The sequence below is a fragment of the Centruroides sculpturatus genome, unplaced genomic scaffold (assembly GCF_000671375.1).
Source record: "Centruroides sculpturatus isolate CEXI.00-Female unplaced genomic scaffold, Cexi_2.0 scaffold854, whole genome shotgun sequence".
Taxonomy (NCBI): domain Eukaryota; kingdom Metazoa; phylum Arthropoda; class Arachnida; order Scorpiones; family Buthidae; genus Centruroides; species Centruroides sculpturatus.
In genome coordinates, this window is record NW_019385409.1 from 261,389 (window position 1) to 279,996 (window position 18,608).

An 18,608-nucleotide genomic window follows, 5' to 3' on the forward strand; every position below is an offset into this window, starting at 1 on the left:
TTAAGGTTTTATTCGTTATTAGCATTTCTATTTGTATTTTATTTTTATAAAACTCGTGACTATCATCAAAATTGAGCCTTTTGTTATTTTATAATAATTAATAAAACAGTAATAAAAAGTTTTTATATGAAACCTGATAACAGATGGCCCACACACAACTTTAAAGTTTGGTTAGGAAAGTTACGAAACTCGTTGCTGGCATTTTTAAATATTATTTAACATTTTGCTTGTTGTTGATAACAAGCATTAATGGAACTCCACTAAATTAACAGATTAATTAATATTAATTGTATTTTCTGATTTTTCTTAACTTGTCCATGTTTTTTTAAAGAAGAGTCTGCTTAAGACGTCTCTATTTAGATCTTAGGTAGAAGAATTATAAACAATAGTTTTTCATAATACATCTAATACAGACGTTTCAAAAACTTTAATACAATTAATTAAATATTTATTAATTTTATTAATATTTATGCTAGAGATAAAACAAACAAGACGTTTAGAACCTGGGTCCATCCATTAATTATGTATACAGTTTAAAGAGAAAGAGAATTTTTCCAAAAATACATCGTCATACAAACAGGAAGGGGTCAAAAGTAATTCAGAAGTTGTACACGTCATTAATTTAATGTACGGTCCTTTAACAATCCTTTTTCTTTAATTGTTTGTCTCTGTGACAATATTACAAAAGCGATTTTTAAGTTTTCAATTTGTATTTTCAAAATATTCTAACATTGCTATGGATTGTTTGAAGCCCGGCTTAGAACAATAGATTAGTGTCAGAGAGGCAATCGCCCATAAACCAGCCAGGTATTACGGTATTTAGTTATATGTGATAGTAAATGCTGGGTTGTTTCCCTTAGTAGTGTAATTATACAATACCATGTAATAAAATTTGTTAGTTACAGAAGAATAAAATTAATGTGTCTATTGCTATGCAATAAAGTTATAGATACGATCATAGATAATAGGATTAGAAGTAGAACTAGTATATGTAAGATGAAAATTAGTTTGAATTTATGCGGGTAGATCAATGATGGAACTAATTTTTGCAGATACACAGATAATAATAAAATATTGAGAGTCTAAGAGGGTCTTGAACATAGTAAAGTATTCATAGATTTAGAAAAAGATTGTAATAGGATCCCCAGGACTATCTGGCTAGAATGGCACTAGAATGAAGAAAATAGAAGGGGAATATGTAAGCGTAATAGAAAATACATATAAGAGGTTAGAGATTCAAGTTAAGACGGGTATAAAGAAACAGAAAACTTTAAGAAAGCGTTAAGAAATAGGCTTTTTCAAGTTCAGTATTAAATCCATATTCTTTTGTGTTAGACGAACTGTTAGTGAGTAGGGGAGACCGGGGCAACTTCGGCATGCGGGGCAAGTTTGTCAAGCGCTTTTTTTTAAAAACAAATTAAAAGGAGACTTTGGTTATAGGTTAGGCAGTTGAGTTTTATTGGTGGCTTGTTGAGTGTAGTGTTTTTATTGTTCTCCAACAAGCGTAGTTGAATTATCAAGCAAATTTTCATTTTCGTTCAATTCCATATAATATTTTTTTTCCATTTATATTGAATTGGCAGGTTTTGTTATAATTCCATGATAACGAAAGTTACTTTTCCTGTTAGAAGGATGTAACTTCAACTTATTCACGTGGCCAGATCGTGGCTTGGCATTCTGTTCTCAGGGTTGTACTTAATGTTTCGAAATCATGACTAGCGGGGTAAGATCGGCAACATAAAGCCACATTAGAAGCAAAGGATAAAAATCAAACAGATGATAAATGAAAACATGTTTGCATTTGTTATTCATGTATATATGTCTTTGAACTTGCATTTCGTTGTAATAATATTAAATGGGTGTTGGATTTGTATTTCTTTGTTTTAATAGTGAATTCCAACTTATACATTGTTAATAACATAATTTTATATACGTGCCTATCTTGCCCCATTACTGTTGCCCCTATACCAGGGGCAACTTTAATAAAAATAATTAAAATAATTACAACTTTACAAAAAGAGAGAAGTTGCCGATCTTGCCCCTATACCCGGGGCAACTTCGTCAATTTCTCTCTTCTTGTAAAGTTGTAATTATTTTAATTATTTTTATTTCCAAACTGATTTTAACCAGTTCTATAGTAAGGTAACATTCCAATAGACAATATGCAAAGCTTTTTTTTCAGTTTACAGCAGTATTTATTACACAAAATTTAAGTAAAGCTTAACATGCCGATCTTGCCCCGGTCTCCCCTATATAGCTAAGGAAGAACCATAGTTAATGTTATTCGTAGATAACATATTGATAGTTATAATTGATCTTCTTTAACTAAAGCTAAGAAGATAGAGAGGAAATAGAAAAAATTAGAAGATTAATTTAAAAGTAAAGGATTAAAGGTTAACAGAGAGAACAGAGTTTAAACAGTTTGACTTTGCAAAAATGGTAGAATGCAAGTGAAGTGCTTTGTTATAACCAGTAGATTAAAAGAAAAGTTAAGACTGTTGTTACAATAGCAAAGTTGTATAGATCCAAATGTTGAAGAATGAAGAAATTTCTGACCAAAAAAAGATGCAGGTAACAGTAATGAAGATGCTTAGATGTGAATAGGAGAGGATGAATTGGTTACATGAATTAGGCACTTAGACACTAAGAAAAATAGCGATAGGCCAAAAAAAATTTAGGAATTAGCATTTAAGAAAACTTTAAAAGCATTACAGTTAAACGGCGAAATGGAAGAAGATTAGCATGTCAAGAACGAACTCTGACTCCTCTATGAAACGAAAAGGGGATAGACTATGACGATGATATTGTCAAAATTCCCTATACTTATTATTAAATAAAGTTTAGAATAAAAATTTTTAGTTTTAAATTTATTTAAATAATGTCATAGGTAATTTTTTTTTTAAATTTACATTATTTATGAACTATGCCGGACAAAAATTTAGTTTTTTTTTTTTTATTTTAAGAGTATACAGATATTAGAAATTTTTTTTAAATACTAATTTTTAAATCCTGTAGATATAAAATTTTTCAGTGAGGATTACAATGATTATCAGATCCTTAAGAATCTCATTTTATGTAACTTCACTGCAGATATCATTAAATTTAATAAGTAAATAAAAAATTACACTCTTTTTATACTAAGAAATAACTACTCTAAATATCGAAAAAGTGGAATTTAAAAGTTTTAAAAAGAAAATACAAAATAAATATTATAAAAATAGAAAAACTTTTCCTCTAAGTGAATTTATTAAAAAATATTAAACTTTTTTAAAAGAATTTTTTCACTTAATAAATACTTTATTACTTCTAAACATTTACTATAATGTCATCTTATTTGCTAATTATCCGTATGGTGTTTATACGAATTGTCCTCTGAAAAAAAAGGCATTATAATAACATTGTCACAATGCTGGCTGCAATTTTTAATCATATTTTTAATTTAAAATATATGCTTTCCACCTGAAAAATTAATACTTTAATGTCTTGCCCCTGTACATCATACTTTTCCTTTAACAATAGAGTCGTGCCAAGTCATCTATCTAACTCCTTTCAGGGGCAAATTTTTGAATTGAAATAACGTGACTACAGTTTATATATATATATTCTCGAGATTAAGGAAAAACAGACAGATGAACAGGTTTTGCAGTAATTTTCTTCTAAATATAGGAAATAAACAATGTTTATTTGTAGATACATTTCTAGATTTAATAATTTTTAATTTGTACATAATTGTGTACACACGTATATGACGGGAGTATTTGGACAGGGAAAAAAAACTACTATTTTAAGCAAAAATCCAATTATCCGGATATTTCTTATATATATAGACGGCTCGAGACATCAATTAATTCGGATAATTGAAGTTTTACTGTATATTTCGGCATACTTAAAAAGTGGTATACTTAAAAATTAAAACTTTTTCATTCAGTTAAAAGCTCGAAAATACCACTATTCGCAGGTAAAGGTATACTTACTTCAGTTAACGATTATCATATGTCACTTCATCTCTATCTTCTTTATATGTTCCTAATTATTTATTTACTCTTTCCTGCCTCTGGAGGCAAATAGAGTTTTTAATGGTACACATAGTAGATTTGGTCGAGTCCAAAATAGGGTGCAAACGGTGAGGAACGAAGCCATAATCGGCACAGATTATTCATCCAACAGAAAAACTCCTGCAATTTTTGACCACGGATCCCCAGAGCGGTAGGACGATGCCTTAACCAACTCGGCCATTCGACCTTCTATCCTAATTATTATATTATCAATTTGAATTTTCACTTTGATAATTTTCGTAATTCACGAATATTTATTAACAGTTGTTGTAAGGATACAGATTCGAATAGATAAAAAATGACCTTACTATTTATCATTAGCAGTAAGAAGCGAATATCATTTCCCATCTCTTATCTATCCTGGTCGATCCCATTGTGATTTAGACCATCGTTAAGGGTCGATAATATACATAGCTTTAATTTGTATATGCACAGCATTAACAAATCAATCTTTGTTAATGATAATAGATACACTCGCAGACCATTTTAAACAATTAAATATATTTAATTATATTTTATTCACTTCGTATTTTGTTTATTGCTAGGAAGAGTAGGCCAGAAGAAATAATAGTTTATGTTTCACATCATAATGTAACAGTAGAAAAACGTATTTATACTATTAAATTAGTTTATTATACAAATAACATGTACACACAGTATATTTTGGTCACGGTATTTTATTCACTTCGTATTTTGTTTATTGCTAGGAAGAGTAGGCCAGAAGAAATAATAGTTTATGTTTCACATCATAATGTAACAGTACTCAAATATAGTTTTTTTGGTCCATTCTTCAAAAATAATATTACTTTATAGTAATATTATTTTTTCAGTTGTTATATCCGCAGTTTCTATTTATATAAATAGCAACTACAGATATACTGACATAATAAAGATCGTCGATATCATCGTGAAACTGCTACAAAAACTTTCAATATCACACAGAGAACCATTTTACAGAATATTGATATTACATCAATCGGGAAAACACTAAACAATATTTTCTTCAGAAATTTAAATAAAAGAGCATTACATTTATTTGAGAATAAGCTCCTATAAAGTTACTGTTATTCGATTTTCACACTATACACAAATACTACAGTATTAAAAATATATAAAAATTACAGTAAATTAAATTCTTTTTTTTTATTTGCAAGTCTAATATATAATCATATTCTATAAAACAATAAAAATAAATATTGTATATAGTTTTTGTGTAATTTTATGAAGCCCTATAACTACTTATTGTTTTGTAAGTAAAAAGATTTTAAAAAGAAGCATAAAAATGATAATTAGATAAGAATATCTTAAAGGTAAATTTTATAAAAATAGTATACACTATTTCAGTATATACTATTTTATAAAATTTAAAATTATTTTTAGTTTTCATGAATCGAATATAATCTAAAACTGAATTAAATTTTAAAAATTATATAATAATATCAACAAAAAATAAAATATTTATTGTATTGGATAAATTTGTATTTGTAGTTTATACCACTGTTAAATCTAGTGACGAAATAGCCTACAAAATAATTTATATATTGTATTATAGGCTCTTTTACTAAGAAAAATCATTTGTACACTACTAAAAATAGTACAAGTAAACAAGTTAAAGTTGCAAACTATTCATCTGGGAGCATGGGAGTAAATTACACTTAAATTGTAGGAACAGGATTCAAATCTCTCTTGAGACAGCTTCAGTTTTTCTTGAAGTTGTTTTTTAATAATAGACCAATAATGTGTTATAGGATCTACAAAAAATTTCGATAGAAATTTATGAATTTGAATTCCATGTTAAATAATTCACTTCTCTTAAAATTTTAATAAAATATTAGTACAGAAGTGATGTACAAAGTGTTAAAATATTTTGTACGATATCTTATATTTAGGAAACATAAAACAAGATATCTTTTTATTTCCAAATAAGTAAAATTTTAAATAATACAAATTTTCATAATATATAATCCTTTTACTAACAAAGATACATCTTTCATGTACTTAATTAGAAAATTATAGTTCTAGCCATCTTCAGTTGTTATAATCTTGTCATGATGCTATTATATACGAGTATAACAGTGTGAGTTAATTAACTACTAATGAGGAAAGATTTATATATCTTTGGTAAGATAAATTTATCTGTTATATCTTGAAAATTAATTAATTAAATCAGAATATTTTACCAGATGTAATTGAAATGCCACTTTGTTTTATCTCAAGGACTAGTTCTGTTTTTTTTCAATCCTCATTACATTTTGAATAAAATAAAAATATTTTCTCAGTAAACTTCTAAAAGTCTAGTCCAAATTGTTCAAAATAANTGCAACTAGTAAATACATTAATTAATATTTACATAAAACGCATATAAAAAAAGTTATTAATACGTCTCACAGTTAAATTTTAAAAAAATGTGTGCAATATTTCGTAACAAATTAATAATACCGTATAAAATTTTTAAAAAATTCGTATTATATTTACATATATTAACAGTGTTAGACCGATGGATGAGGTAGAGAGGTGACTGCCTCAAGCGCCAAATTGGAAAAGATACTCTAAGGACACATTTGTAAACTCGTTCGAGTTAAACGAGAATGACGTTATCGTTATTCTTACTTTCGCTGGACATTTTGACCGATTGGTTTACAATAAAATGGCTATTTCTAAAATCCAAGTTAAGAATGTTGTTAGTGTCTTCTTATCCGTAGTATTTTCTCAGATTGTTTTATTCGGGTTGTTATTTGTGTTATTCAGCATATATATTCTATATATACACACCGTATATGTATACAGTATACATGGATCTATATTATGAGCAAACGAGCAATTACTGGCCAGTCACCACTGTGCCTCAGGGCTAAATAGTCCTATGATAAGTAATTACATTAAATATATAAGGTTAAAAATAATGATTTAAATATGATATGTTACAAGAAATGTACGAAATTTTGCTTTATTTATTTTTTCTTTACTCTACAAAAATAAAGCAAAATTTAATGTCTGGAAGGCCCACAATAGTGTCTATTGATAGACGAAGGACGTAGAACGTTGTTCAAATTACCCATGAAAATTTTTTTAACTTGACACCGACTCCACCATGGATTTTCCAATGAGACAAGCTGACGACTTTACTGCATTAGTCATTCACTACATCCAGAAATATATCGAAAGATAAAAGAAAACTGTAGATAGAAAACGAATGAAAATAATCTAATGAATAAATGAATTTTGATACATTTTTGAGACTTTAGTTTGTTATTATACTTCACAAAAAATATTATAAACTTTTTTAATTTATAATGTAGAAAATGAATAATTTGTTATAAAGGAAAGACACATGAGAAATCATAATGAAAATACAAAATAAGATTACTTATCTGTTTTTTAAATGAAAAAGAATTTTTATTTATTTTTTGTAAAATTAATTTAATTTCTGTTGGGAGAAAACAGTGACAGATGAGTGAGGTGAATTTATTCATTAGTTAGAATTATTTTCTCTCAGTTAACATTACAATATATTAAATATAAAAAAAAGAAATTTAATTAAATATTAAACAGTATTAATTCGCCTCAGTATTAGTAATATTTACACAGAATTTATACAGATTTTGAAGGTAAAAATGTATAACATATTCAACAAGATTTTGATATATTAAAATAATTTAAAATAGAATTTAATAGATAGAATATGATAAATGAAATCCACTCAGTTCTATGCATATATTCAATATTATATATATATATCTTATTTCAAACATATTTTCACTGGTGTAATGATAGAGGAACATTACTCTTGTGTGTCTGATGTGACAAGATAAACAAAATAACAGTCGACATTATGACACGGCTGTAAACTATCCATTCACCAACTACTCCATTTTGAATGCCGTTATTTTGTACTTCAATATTTATCGATGATTAATATTGATTTGTCGAGAGTTGTTGTCAAAATAAGAAGATATATTTTACGACTTCTATAGAAACTCTTTACTTATCACATAAAAATAAATTTGTTAGTCATTAGTATCTAGGTCATCCTCTTTAATTCAACTTTGACAGATTGGCAAATCGGTGATGAACGGTATGATGGAGACAAGGATAAATGGATATCCCTGNTATAAAATATATAGTTAAACTAAGATCGCTATTAAAATAAATTAAAGAAAATATTATAGTATATGGTAGTTAATCCGACATCTATATGGCCAGAACGGTGCCGAATTATCGAAAATAATGGATTACCTGTCTGTCTTTCGTAGTTTCGTAAAATTCGATAATTTATATGAAAACTGGATGTTACAGATATTTATTTACTGTACATTTTCTATTAGCGCACGCTATTGTTCCTATTTGTTTACATATTGCTCTTTAATTAGTTTAAAAATAACAATATGCAAGACTGTATACTGCTAAGATTGGTTGAAAAACCCGCAAAACGTTAATGAATACGTTACAGCACAAAATAAATATTTAGAATGATTTATGTACATATTCTGTAATACACATAATTCTTAAAGCTACAGATGCTCTATGACAAAACCTGATTTTAGGTTTTCACTTTCTTACCGTTGGCCTGTGGAAAATAATAAAAATTACATGTGACACTCGTTACTGAACACAAAACACGTGTGGCTCTAACAAGACAATGCTCGTTCAGCACAATATACTATGTATAGTACTGTACGTATACAGTAGATATATTCAGTAGGCTATGTATAGTTTGCAGAATTACAATGCATAGAAGTTTGAGGCCTTTCTAACTATTCTTGAAACGACGTTGATAGAACTGCTTTATCCAATAACCTATAAAATTAGCCAGATTAAATTAGCCAGATTTTTCAAACTGTGCCAGATTACCAGAATTGACGAATGTCTACAGTATTACCAGCAAATAAAAATAACTTATGCACTTGTTAATTATCCTAAAAATTATACATTAAATAATTTTAAACAGATATTAATTATAGATTTTAAAACCCTATTTTTCAATAATTTAGATTCATGTATTAGCATTAAATTTATATTTGTATAATGAAGACGTATGTGAGTATCTAAATTAATATGTAACAGTGTATAATTATTACATTTCTAATCAATTTGATGATTAGATTTATAATTCATTTGATTATATTGTCAAAACATGTCAATATGATGATTACTATATTAATTAATTGATACTTTGATAAAATAGTTAATTAGTTTGAAACTGAAATAATTACATTTTTATTTTCATATACTAAACGTTTTTATTTTTCAATTTTTTATAATGCAATGTAAAGGGAGAAAATAGATTTTCTTTACTATTCAATATATTAATTTAATAATTCAGTCCACAAATCTATAGTTTTGTCTTTAAAATTCTATTTACATTACACTATTAATTTTACGATTCATTCACGAGTTATTACTGTTCTCTAATTTCTCAATTATATCTATAATTAAACCTAAAAATTTATCTGCACATTCGTTTACATTAATTATTTTAAAACGTATTCAATAAAATTATTTAATAATTCATTCCTATAAATCAGCGCTGTCCAACTTATCATAGCCCGCGGGCCATATTTTCTTCACCAAACATTTCGGGGGCTAAGAAGGTTGGTGATGGCTAATTGGTCGGCCGGGAATCACGCCACATGACATTTGCATAGTGCTACGGTTCAGTAAGCACTAATTGGTCAGCGANTAAAATAAATGTAATGTTATGGAGGGAAAGTAATAATTTTAACAGTGGTTACCGTAAAATTTTAAAAATTATGTATTCTTGTGATGAAAAATAACTCTAATAAATAAGAACTAGAGATCAGAAAGAAACTAATAAAGACATTGAAGAAATTTTTATTGCGTTTTGTATTTAAACTATTATTTTTTATAACATTTGTTATAAGGAATTTTAATTGAATTGTCCAATATTTGTTTGGAATGCCAATTCAAACAAATATTGGACAATTCAATTACTATTATAATATTATGAATTACATAAAATTCCCTTAGATTTTAATTTACTCTTCTATGCTTTATACTCAGTGTGCATCAACACCAACACTTTGTATTCTTTTTTGTACTCACTCGTTCACTGTGTCATTTCATATTGCTTTTATTTCTACTTCTGGAGAAATTCTCCAATGTCAGTGTTTTTCTGCACATATTTTTCACTTGGAGAAGATTATTTCAAAAACAAATCGTAATAAGATGCCAAAAGGGAATTGTTAGCAACTGTTACGGTTAATTTATATTTTGGACCTTTTTTTTCCGTCTATTTCAAGTCTTTCGTTCATTCTTTAACCCTATTCTATATTTTTGCTGATTAAACTTTAATGTTAAATTGTTTTATTATTTAAAAAAATTAATATGTAAATTTATATGTTAATATATTTCTTTAAAATCGTAGATCGAAATTATTATATCATATCAAATTTATTAAGAACAGAACAATAAACAGTATCACTTCTGTGGCGCCGACAGCATCTATTTCAGGAGGTGCATTGGTGCACAATGCACGATTAACTGAGCGAAATAATTGAAATTAATTACTGCCGCATTAATTATGTAAAGTTAACGACACTTTGCAATTCTCATTATATTCTATTGTTTTTCTCCCATTTACACATTTTTTGTGCACTTTGCTCTCGCTCGCGGCTACCTTATATCACTTATACCAGTGGTTCTCAATCTTTTTTGTTGATGTACCCCTTTAGCCCATTAGTTGTTTCTAAAGTACCCCTTATATTTTTGTATGTAAATTTTATAATTACTGCGTTAGATGTATACAGCCCTTATAACTGAGCACCATAAAAAACTGACTAAATAACTATAACTAAAAGTGAATTACTTATTTCACGTAAATAATAATAAATTTAATCCGGTACATACATTTATTTATTATTATTTGGCAAGTATATTATATAAAATCACAGAAGTCATTTCAACACATGCATAAATTACATTTTTTAAAAATAAATAATTATAATTAACGATAAAGAAAATTTAAATTATTCTATAATAATTTCTAACAAAATTTAATGGGATATTTGTTGCNAAAAAAAATGTATTACTTAAAAATAATGGAAAATATTGATCTAGAAAAAATTTATTTCTAATAAATAATATTAAATATTATTGTAAAAACAAAAAAAAAATAAAGTTAACGTTGTATTGTCGTTGTAACTCGAATCCTATTCATGTAAAACAAAAAATATCTAATGTTTCTCGAATTATTTACTATTAAAAAAAAGGGGGGATCAAATTTACATATGAACATTTGTAATTCGGTATATTTTGTTGTTTCTTCAAATGATCGATTCAAAATGGCGTCAACACACTAGTATTCGATTTCAAAATCAATGTACTGTATGTTACATAATTCAAATTTTAAGTAATAGAAAATACTTTAAGTTTGAAAAAAATGTATTATAATAATAGCTTTTAAAGTAAATAAAACACTTCATATTGGCGATTGTATAAAATGTATTTATTTAGCATAATTTTAACAGTTTGAAGACCTAAGACATGGTCATGTTAACTCATTTTTTTTAAGTTTTATCCTAAAGTTTTCAATATTCTCTATATTTTAGGACAAAATACAAATGATACTAGAGTTTGATAGGCCAGTCTATGTGAAGTTATGTGTCTGGATATTATATCTTCCTTATTTCTTTTTGGACATTCAACGATGTTCAATAAAAAAAAACTGAGTTAGCATGTTCTTGTCTTTAATTATACTTACAGAGTATTGATTAAAAATGAAACTTTAAATTTATTTTAATCGGTTTATTTTATAGATATAATTAATACAGAGACATATTTTAAGCAAATATACCAGATTAATATGAAATTTATTCGTGTATCGAATAGGAAATGTATTTATTATATTTATTCCAATGGCGGATCAAAAATGGACTTNACTAGGATATTTTAAAGCAAGTTTTTGTTATTTCTTGTTTCTTGTGTTAATAATTTACAGCAAATTAATTAACATACGCCATTTTATAATGAAAGTTAAATGTACCCCTTTGATTTACGCTCGAACCCTTAGGGGTACATGTACCCCCGGTTGAGAACCACTGACTTATACGAAACTAAATTTTACTTTTTCCTGTTTTGACTGTTCACTCTAAAATAAAAATTTTAACTTCGTTTCGTTATGCTTCGTATATCAACAAGATTTTTTTCCTTTTAATTTTTGTGTTCTATAAGTACTAATATTTATATTTTAAAATTATTGCTATTTTGTGTTTTGTTCTTTTTAACTCTTTCTCTGTTTGAGGTGCTTGACTGATTTGTCAACAGGTCATACCAGAAAGGCCGCCAAGGAATTTATTAAGTGCTAGAACAAGACTAATATGGCCCCCTCACCTATACATGACATATAAATTAATGTCATAATTTTACATTTATTAATTTCATTCAAACATAGTTGCAAATATATTAAAAAGAGGACAAAAGTACTTCTGTAAAAGTTAATAGAAACAATAACACACATTAGTATATAAACAATATAAATAATCAACGAATTTAATACTAGATTGATTACAGGTTCATAACAATTATTATAGTTGAGATGAATGGCATTTATATTCTGCTAAACACGGATGCTTTTCTAGCCTTTTTTCTGGCAAAATTGCAAATCACATCATCAAAATCAATCGCTTTTGCAAGATCAGACTCAATGCTGAGTCTTGCCAAATCTACCAGATGTCCCTGTGACATATTCGATTTTAGATAATTTTTTATCAGCATTAGTTAGCTGAATGAGCGCTGTGCAGAGGTAACAGTGGTAGGAACAGAATACGGAAGTAGACACGTATATTTGGAAAGAGTCCTTCCAGCTTGTATCTTTTCAAGCAATTCAGTAGCTCCAATGGACTCAGTTGATCATCTCCAAAATTTAATTTCATGTCAAATGACTTATTTTCATTACAAGATCTTCATTGATATCACGGAATATTGATCTGCCAGTAATTTTGATTTTTCTTTCAGTTTGTCTTTTTATCTTGAGAAATTGTTAGGTGCTTCCAGAGGAAGCTGAACGTCTCAGAAATGTTTAGTGCTGGATTGAAATGAACAGTCAGTCCGCCAATAATACTATCCAATATTACAAAGAATACAGATTCTGAAATATGCTTCCTCGGGGGATTCATTCATTTAATATTGTTTTGACAAATCTGCTTTTTCTGTCGCACTGTCATCATGGAACCACTTTCTTTTGAGTTTTGCTTCACCCAGAGTTCCAGAGAGTTTCACTTTTATTCACAAATTACAGTGGCGTGCCGTCTTTAGAAGCGGTGGATGCGCCGCTTCCCTCGTATTTTCTAAAAATAAATACATATTAATTTTAATTATATGAAAATAATCGCTCAATATTTTATTATAACCGCATTATGTGTCTTATTACAAATTTCTATACTACACGCGAAAAAAAATAACATTGCTATTGTATATTCGAATATTAGTGGCGGAGTGGAAGCTCTGTATCGTCAGCATCCAAAAAGCCATATTCGTGCATGCGCTTTACAGAGCACCAACCTCACGCGATTTAGCCAGTGGAAGCCTAGGACCTTGGATGGCTGCCACACGTATAACGCATCCAATTCTATCTGGGACCAGTTCCGGCTGTTAGCCGCCCGCCTGCAAGATATTTGGCCACCCTCGCCCGATTACGTGAAGCACGAGTAGATTTATAACTTAACCCAACCGATAAGAATTTACCTGTATATTTATATGAGTTTTCTATATATAGTTGACAGGAGTTTAAAAAAATCCGTTAAAATATTTGATATTTTTATTCCGCTCTCCGATTTTATATTACTCATGGATTTCAATGTTAAACCAGTGATATTACGATTTCGTATGTCCCATCTTAAAGGGGATGTAGAAAAAAACGTGTACAATTCTTGTATAATGTTAAAAAATTAACTGTTACTTTGGTAGCATAATTTACAGCTAAATTTAATGAATGAGAGAGATGCACGAGGTACAGAAAAATCTCCTGAATTTATTTTCCTTACATTTACGATTTATGTATCCGTTTGTCATAAAAATTTGTCTTCCACTTTTTCCCGAGACTACAAATATTCGAGTACAAAGTAACTGGTTTCGACTTATTTCTACTTAAGAAGTAGTTAAATAANAAACTACACGCAGCCTGGCACCAGCTCGTTGGTCAGGCGTGAACCCGCACTCAACTAGCATTACTCAATAGAATTTCTACCTTCATTAATCATAATATATAATTCTTCATATAACGCATATAACTGCTCTAGCTCTTACAGTCCATTTAAGAGAATTAAAACTATCGAACTTAAGTTCAGTCTGTTGGCAATTCTGTTGATTTGTGTTTATCCTATTCATTAATGCTAACGGGTTTAATACGAGTGTTGTGCGAATTATAATATAATATCTGTTATATCTTTCTAGGTCAGTTCTTTGGAAAACTTTGGTTGTCTCACATGAGTAACTTTCCTTTTGGATATTAATATTAATATAACACTTTATCCTTCTAATGAATGATGCATTCTCATTAATTAAGAATAAACAAAAACATTTACAAACAATAATTATCTAGTTAATGAAAATGTTAATTAAAAATGCTTAATTATACATTATATAAACTAAATTATTCCTATATTAAGTAAAATTCTAGTAAAGTTAAACTTATAGTATATANGCCGAGTAGTGGGACTGATTTCTTCGATATATAAGATGTAATAAAGACAGACATTTTTCCAGTTCAACAATAGTAACCGAAAAGTTGTAAATTTTGGAAATTTCCGTGCTCAACACCTGGTCCTAAAACGAATTAGTTAGAAAACAAACGATCGACAATCTATTAAGTAGAACTTATTTAGACTTTTACAGCTATGGTGAGGAACTTTTAAACGTGTCGCGTCTTTTGAGGTATATTAGTGAAGCGACAAAAGAGGCATTTGAAATTGACCGGTATCGGCACCCTCGGGATTTGGCAGCCCGCGTGCATGTACACACCGCACATCTAGCAGGACCGTCTCCGATTCCACTCGTAGGGAGCTATTTGACTAAGTGGTTAAGATTTAAAGAGTAAAGAATATTTTATGTTATTTTTATGTACGTTTCNAGAAGAAAATATTTTATAGTATAATTAAGTTAAAAAATTAGGCATAAAGTGAATATATTTATAATTTTACTAAAATTGGGAAAATTCATATATTTTTAAATAATTCAACACATTTTCAATTGAAAATTGTACTCGTTTCTATTCAAAAATAAACAAATACTTTAGAAAACATCAACAACTTGGCTTGTTTTAAACGTCATGTTGAAATTTATAACGAAATAAACCAGCAACGAGTTGCTCAACTTTCCCGGCAACATTTAAACTTTCGGTGGCTCCATCTGTTATCATATTTTCTTAAAAGCTTTTCAGATTTTTAATTATTATAAAATGGTAAAAAGGATTATTTTTGAGGGTAGGGATGAGTTTTATAAAAAAATTGTAAATGCTAATAACGAGTAAAATCGTCATTAAGTCTGACCCTACTGGAGATATACACGATCCCTATTATCTCCCCACCCCGTTGACCCTTAGTCACCAAAATTTAATATCATCGATTCCCCTAATACACAAATCTCCTTGCAAAATTTCAAATATTTTCGACAAAAAGCACAGGAATTATTAAGCTTCAAACAGGGTGAAGAAAATCGTACCATTCCCATATACAACAACATTCATACATACAGAAATTGCCCTCAAATTTTTTTTTTTTTTTTTTGCATTTCTCGACGTTTCAAGGTATCCAAGTACAAAGTGTAAAAATCTTTGGAGGTCATTTTTTTGACCGATCGCCATACTTTCACTCTATTATATATATAACAGTAAAGAAAGTAAAAGTGAATTAAATAAAACCTTTCCAAAATAAACTTTCAGATACAAGTTCATAAAGAAGATTCGAAATTATTAAAATATCAATAATTTTCAAACCTGTCACAGATTGAAAATTTGAAGCTTACAAAATAGAAAAACTATATATAGATTTTTTAATACTTATGGTTAGAATTTATGAGCTGCAGCTCATTGTTATTAGATTATGAAGTATTTCTTGGAGACAAATCTGAAGCTTGGGTAGAACTAGCGGAATCTACTTGGATTTCAAGTCAAAATCTCTTTTTTTTTTTTTCAATATGATCTTTTATTTCTTTTATTCCCTTTTTTATTGTTAATTCATCTTTCCTGTGGTCCTTTTCAGCAAATGATCTTTCTAGCTTTCTATTTAGAAGAAAAAAGTCAAAGTTTATCCTGGATGAACGTTTCTGATGGAAACTTCAGTTCTGAAAGATCAGATATATCAATCTGCGAAAGCCTTAGCCATTTCTAAAGTTTCGAAAATGAATTTCACAGATTATAATTGGTATTAATAAATCACAAATGTATGAGAATGTACGAGAAGAATTCGAATATCACTTAGACATTTAATGACTGATAAATGGTAAACAAATGATCCATACATTATGCATTTTTAGAAATTTGTAGTCCTATCTTTAACAATTTATTTTTAAAGTGCAAATTTTTTCTTTATATATTTTAAAAACTGAACGAAATAATCGCATTATATTATTTTCTTTCATTATATAATAATAATGTTATTAAAAATACATTATGGTCATTTAAACCTAAACCTAAAGAATTCTATTTGTGAAGATTACTTTAGAAATTTTTTGTTTGAAACAATTTACTTGATTAAAAATAAAACGATGGATATTTTCGTTATTGATCGTACAAACCAAGGAAGTGAAATCATCTGTTAAGAATATAAATGATCACTTCCTTTTGTTGAGATTGTTCACGAAATTACTGTAGCTAGACGTTTTTAGAGCTACAGCTACTAAAATTTCAAGCTTAAGTAGAAAAATTCTATTTATTCATGCAAGAATATATTAAAACTTTTTATATTAAAAGTTTTGCCTTAAAAATATAAGAATAGTTTATTAATAATTCCTCTTTTTTTTCTTTAGTATTGAAGATGTAAAGTATAAATTTTANAATAATTATCTTTTTACAGAAATATCAAGATTAAATTAGATGGTGTTTTCAATCTTTTTCTAATAATGGCACTTTCAACTTCGTAATTTTTTTTGCGACATTCCGGTTGAAAACCACTAAAATAAGAAGTAATAATTAACATAAATTTTAGTTTAAAATATAAATTATACTTGCCAATCTTATCTAGGAAAAACTGATTTTGGAATGCAAAAGCTGAGAAATGAAAACAATTTGTACAAAGATTGTAGACAAAAGTTGTAGCACTTTTAAATACTTATTCAATCTTCATTCTTTTCATCACAATAATAAGGTTTATAATATTGGCTTTACTACTAGATAGATTAGGCCTATTAGTAGTAAAAAGATAGAATATGGAGTAATAGTACATTGTGCTATACATAATTAGTATTAGGCCTATATAAAAAGTTAATTATCTGTATAAAAGAATTATGAAAATTAATAATTCCTTAGTCTGTAGCCTATAGATTTTGGCAAGTGACTTAGATTTAAAGAACTATCAAATCGACTTTCTCGTACCAAAGAGCAGAAGATCTCATAAACTATATCAGATTTTGAGACAAAATTTCTAAGGGCAATTTTCTAGGGGCAAAAATAAATTTTTCATAATTTAATCGGAAATTTAAAGCCTCTATTGAAATTCCTGTAGACAACGTTAAACTGAAAGAAAATGTTTACATTGGAAAGTGGACAATTTGTAAAAAAAAAAAAAACTGCCGTACAAGCGAACTTTGAACTTTTAGTATTGGTCATAAGTCTATGTTTGCAAAGACAATGCATTAAAGATTTGCATTAAAGACAATGTTATGTTATCTTAAAAAGGCAGAGATTTTTTTTTACCTCAGACTGACAATTGTTTTCAAATTCTCCGAATTCTTCTTCCCTTAGAATCTCTTGCTAATCTGCTTCCCGATAAGCGGAAGATTGTAAACTATGGTAAATATATTTTCCTTTTTTCAGTAATTTAATGAGATAGTTTAATACGCTGAAGCACATTACTAAAAAGAAAAACTAAATAAAGTTATTTGTTGATCTAACCCCGATACTAATTAGGCTATAAAATGCTGGAATGTAACTTTTGATTCATTAAATCATTAAATTTACAGTATGCAATTTTTAAAATCAATTTTACATAACTTTTCACTTGAGTTTACCGAATTCGTACAAAATTTAATATAAAAACTCTTCTGTATTTATATATATTTAACATAAACTTTTAATTAATTCTTATTTATGTAACTACTGCATATTATCTCCATATTGTCTTAATAGAAAAATAACAGAAAGATAAATTGAATTATATTTATTTTAATATTAACTTTATCAGGAATAGAAAACATAATTAAAACACAAATAAAATACAATAATTTACCATTTACTACAATATAAAATTATTTTTTGATAAGGTTAACTTCCTTGTTTATAACAATTAGATATACATTTGAATCCAAGTATCACATTCTTACATTATGAAAACATGGACATAGAAGAATCAATTAAGATATTGAAAAGCAAAAAAAAAAAAA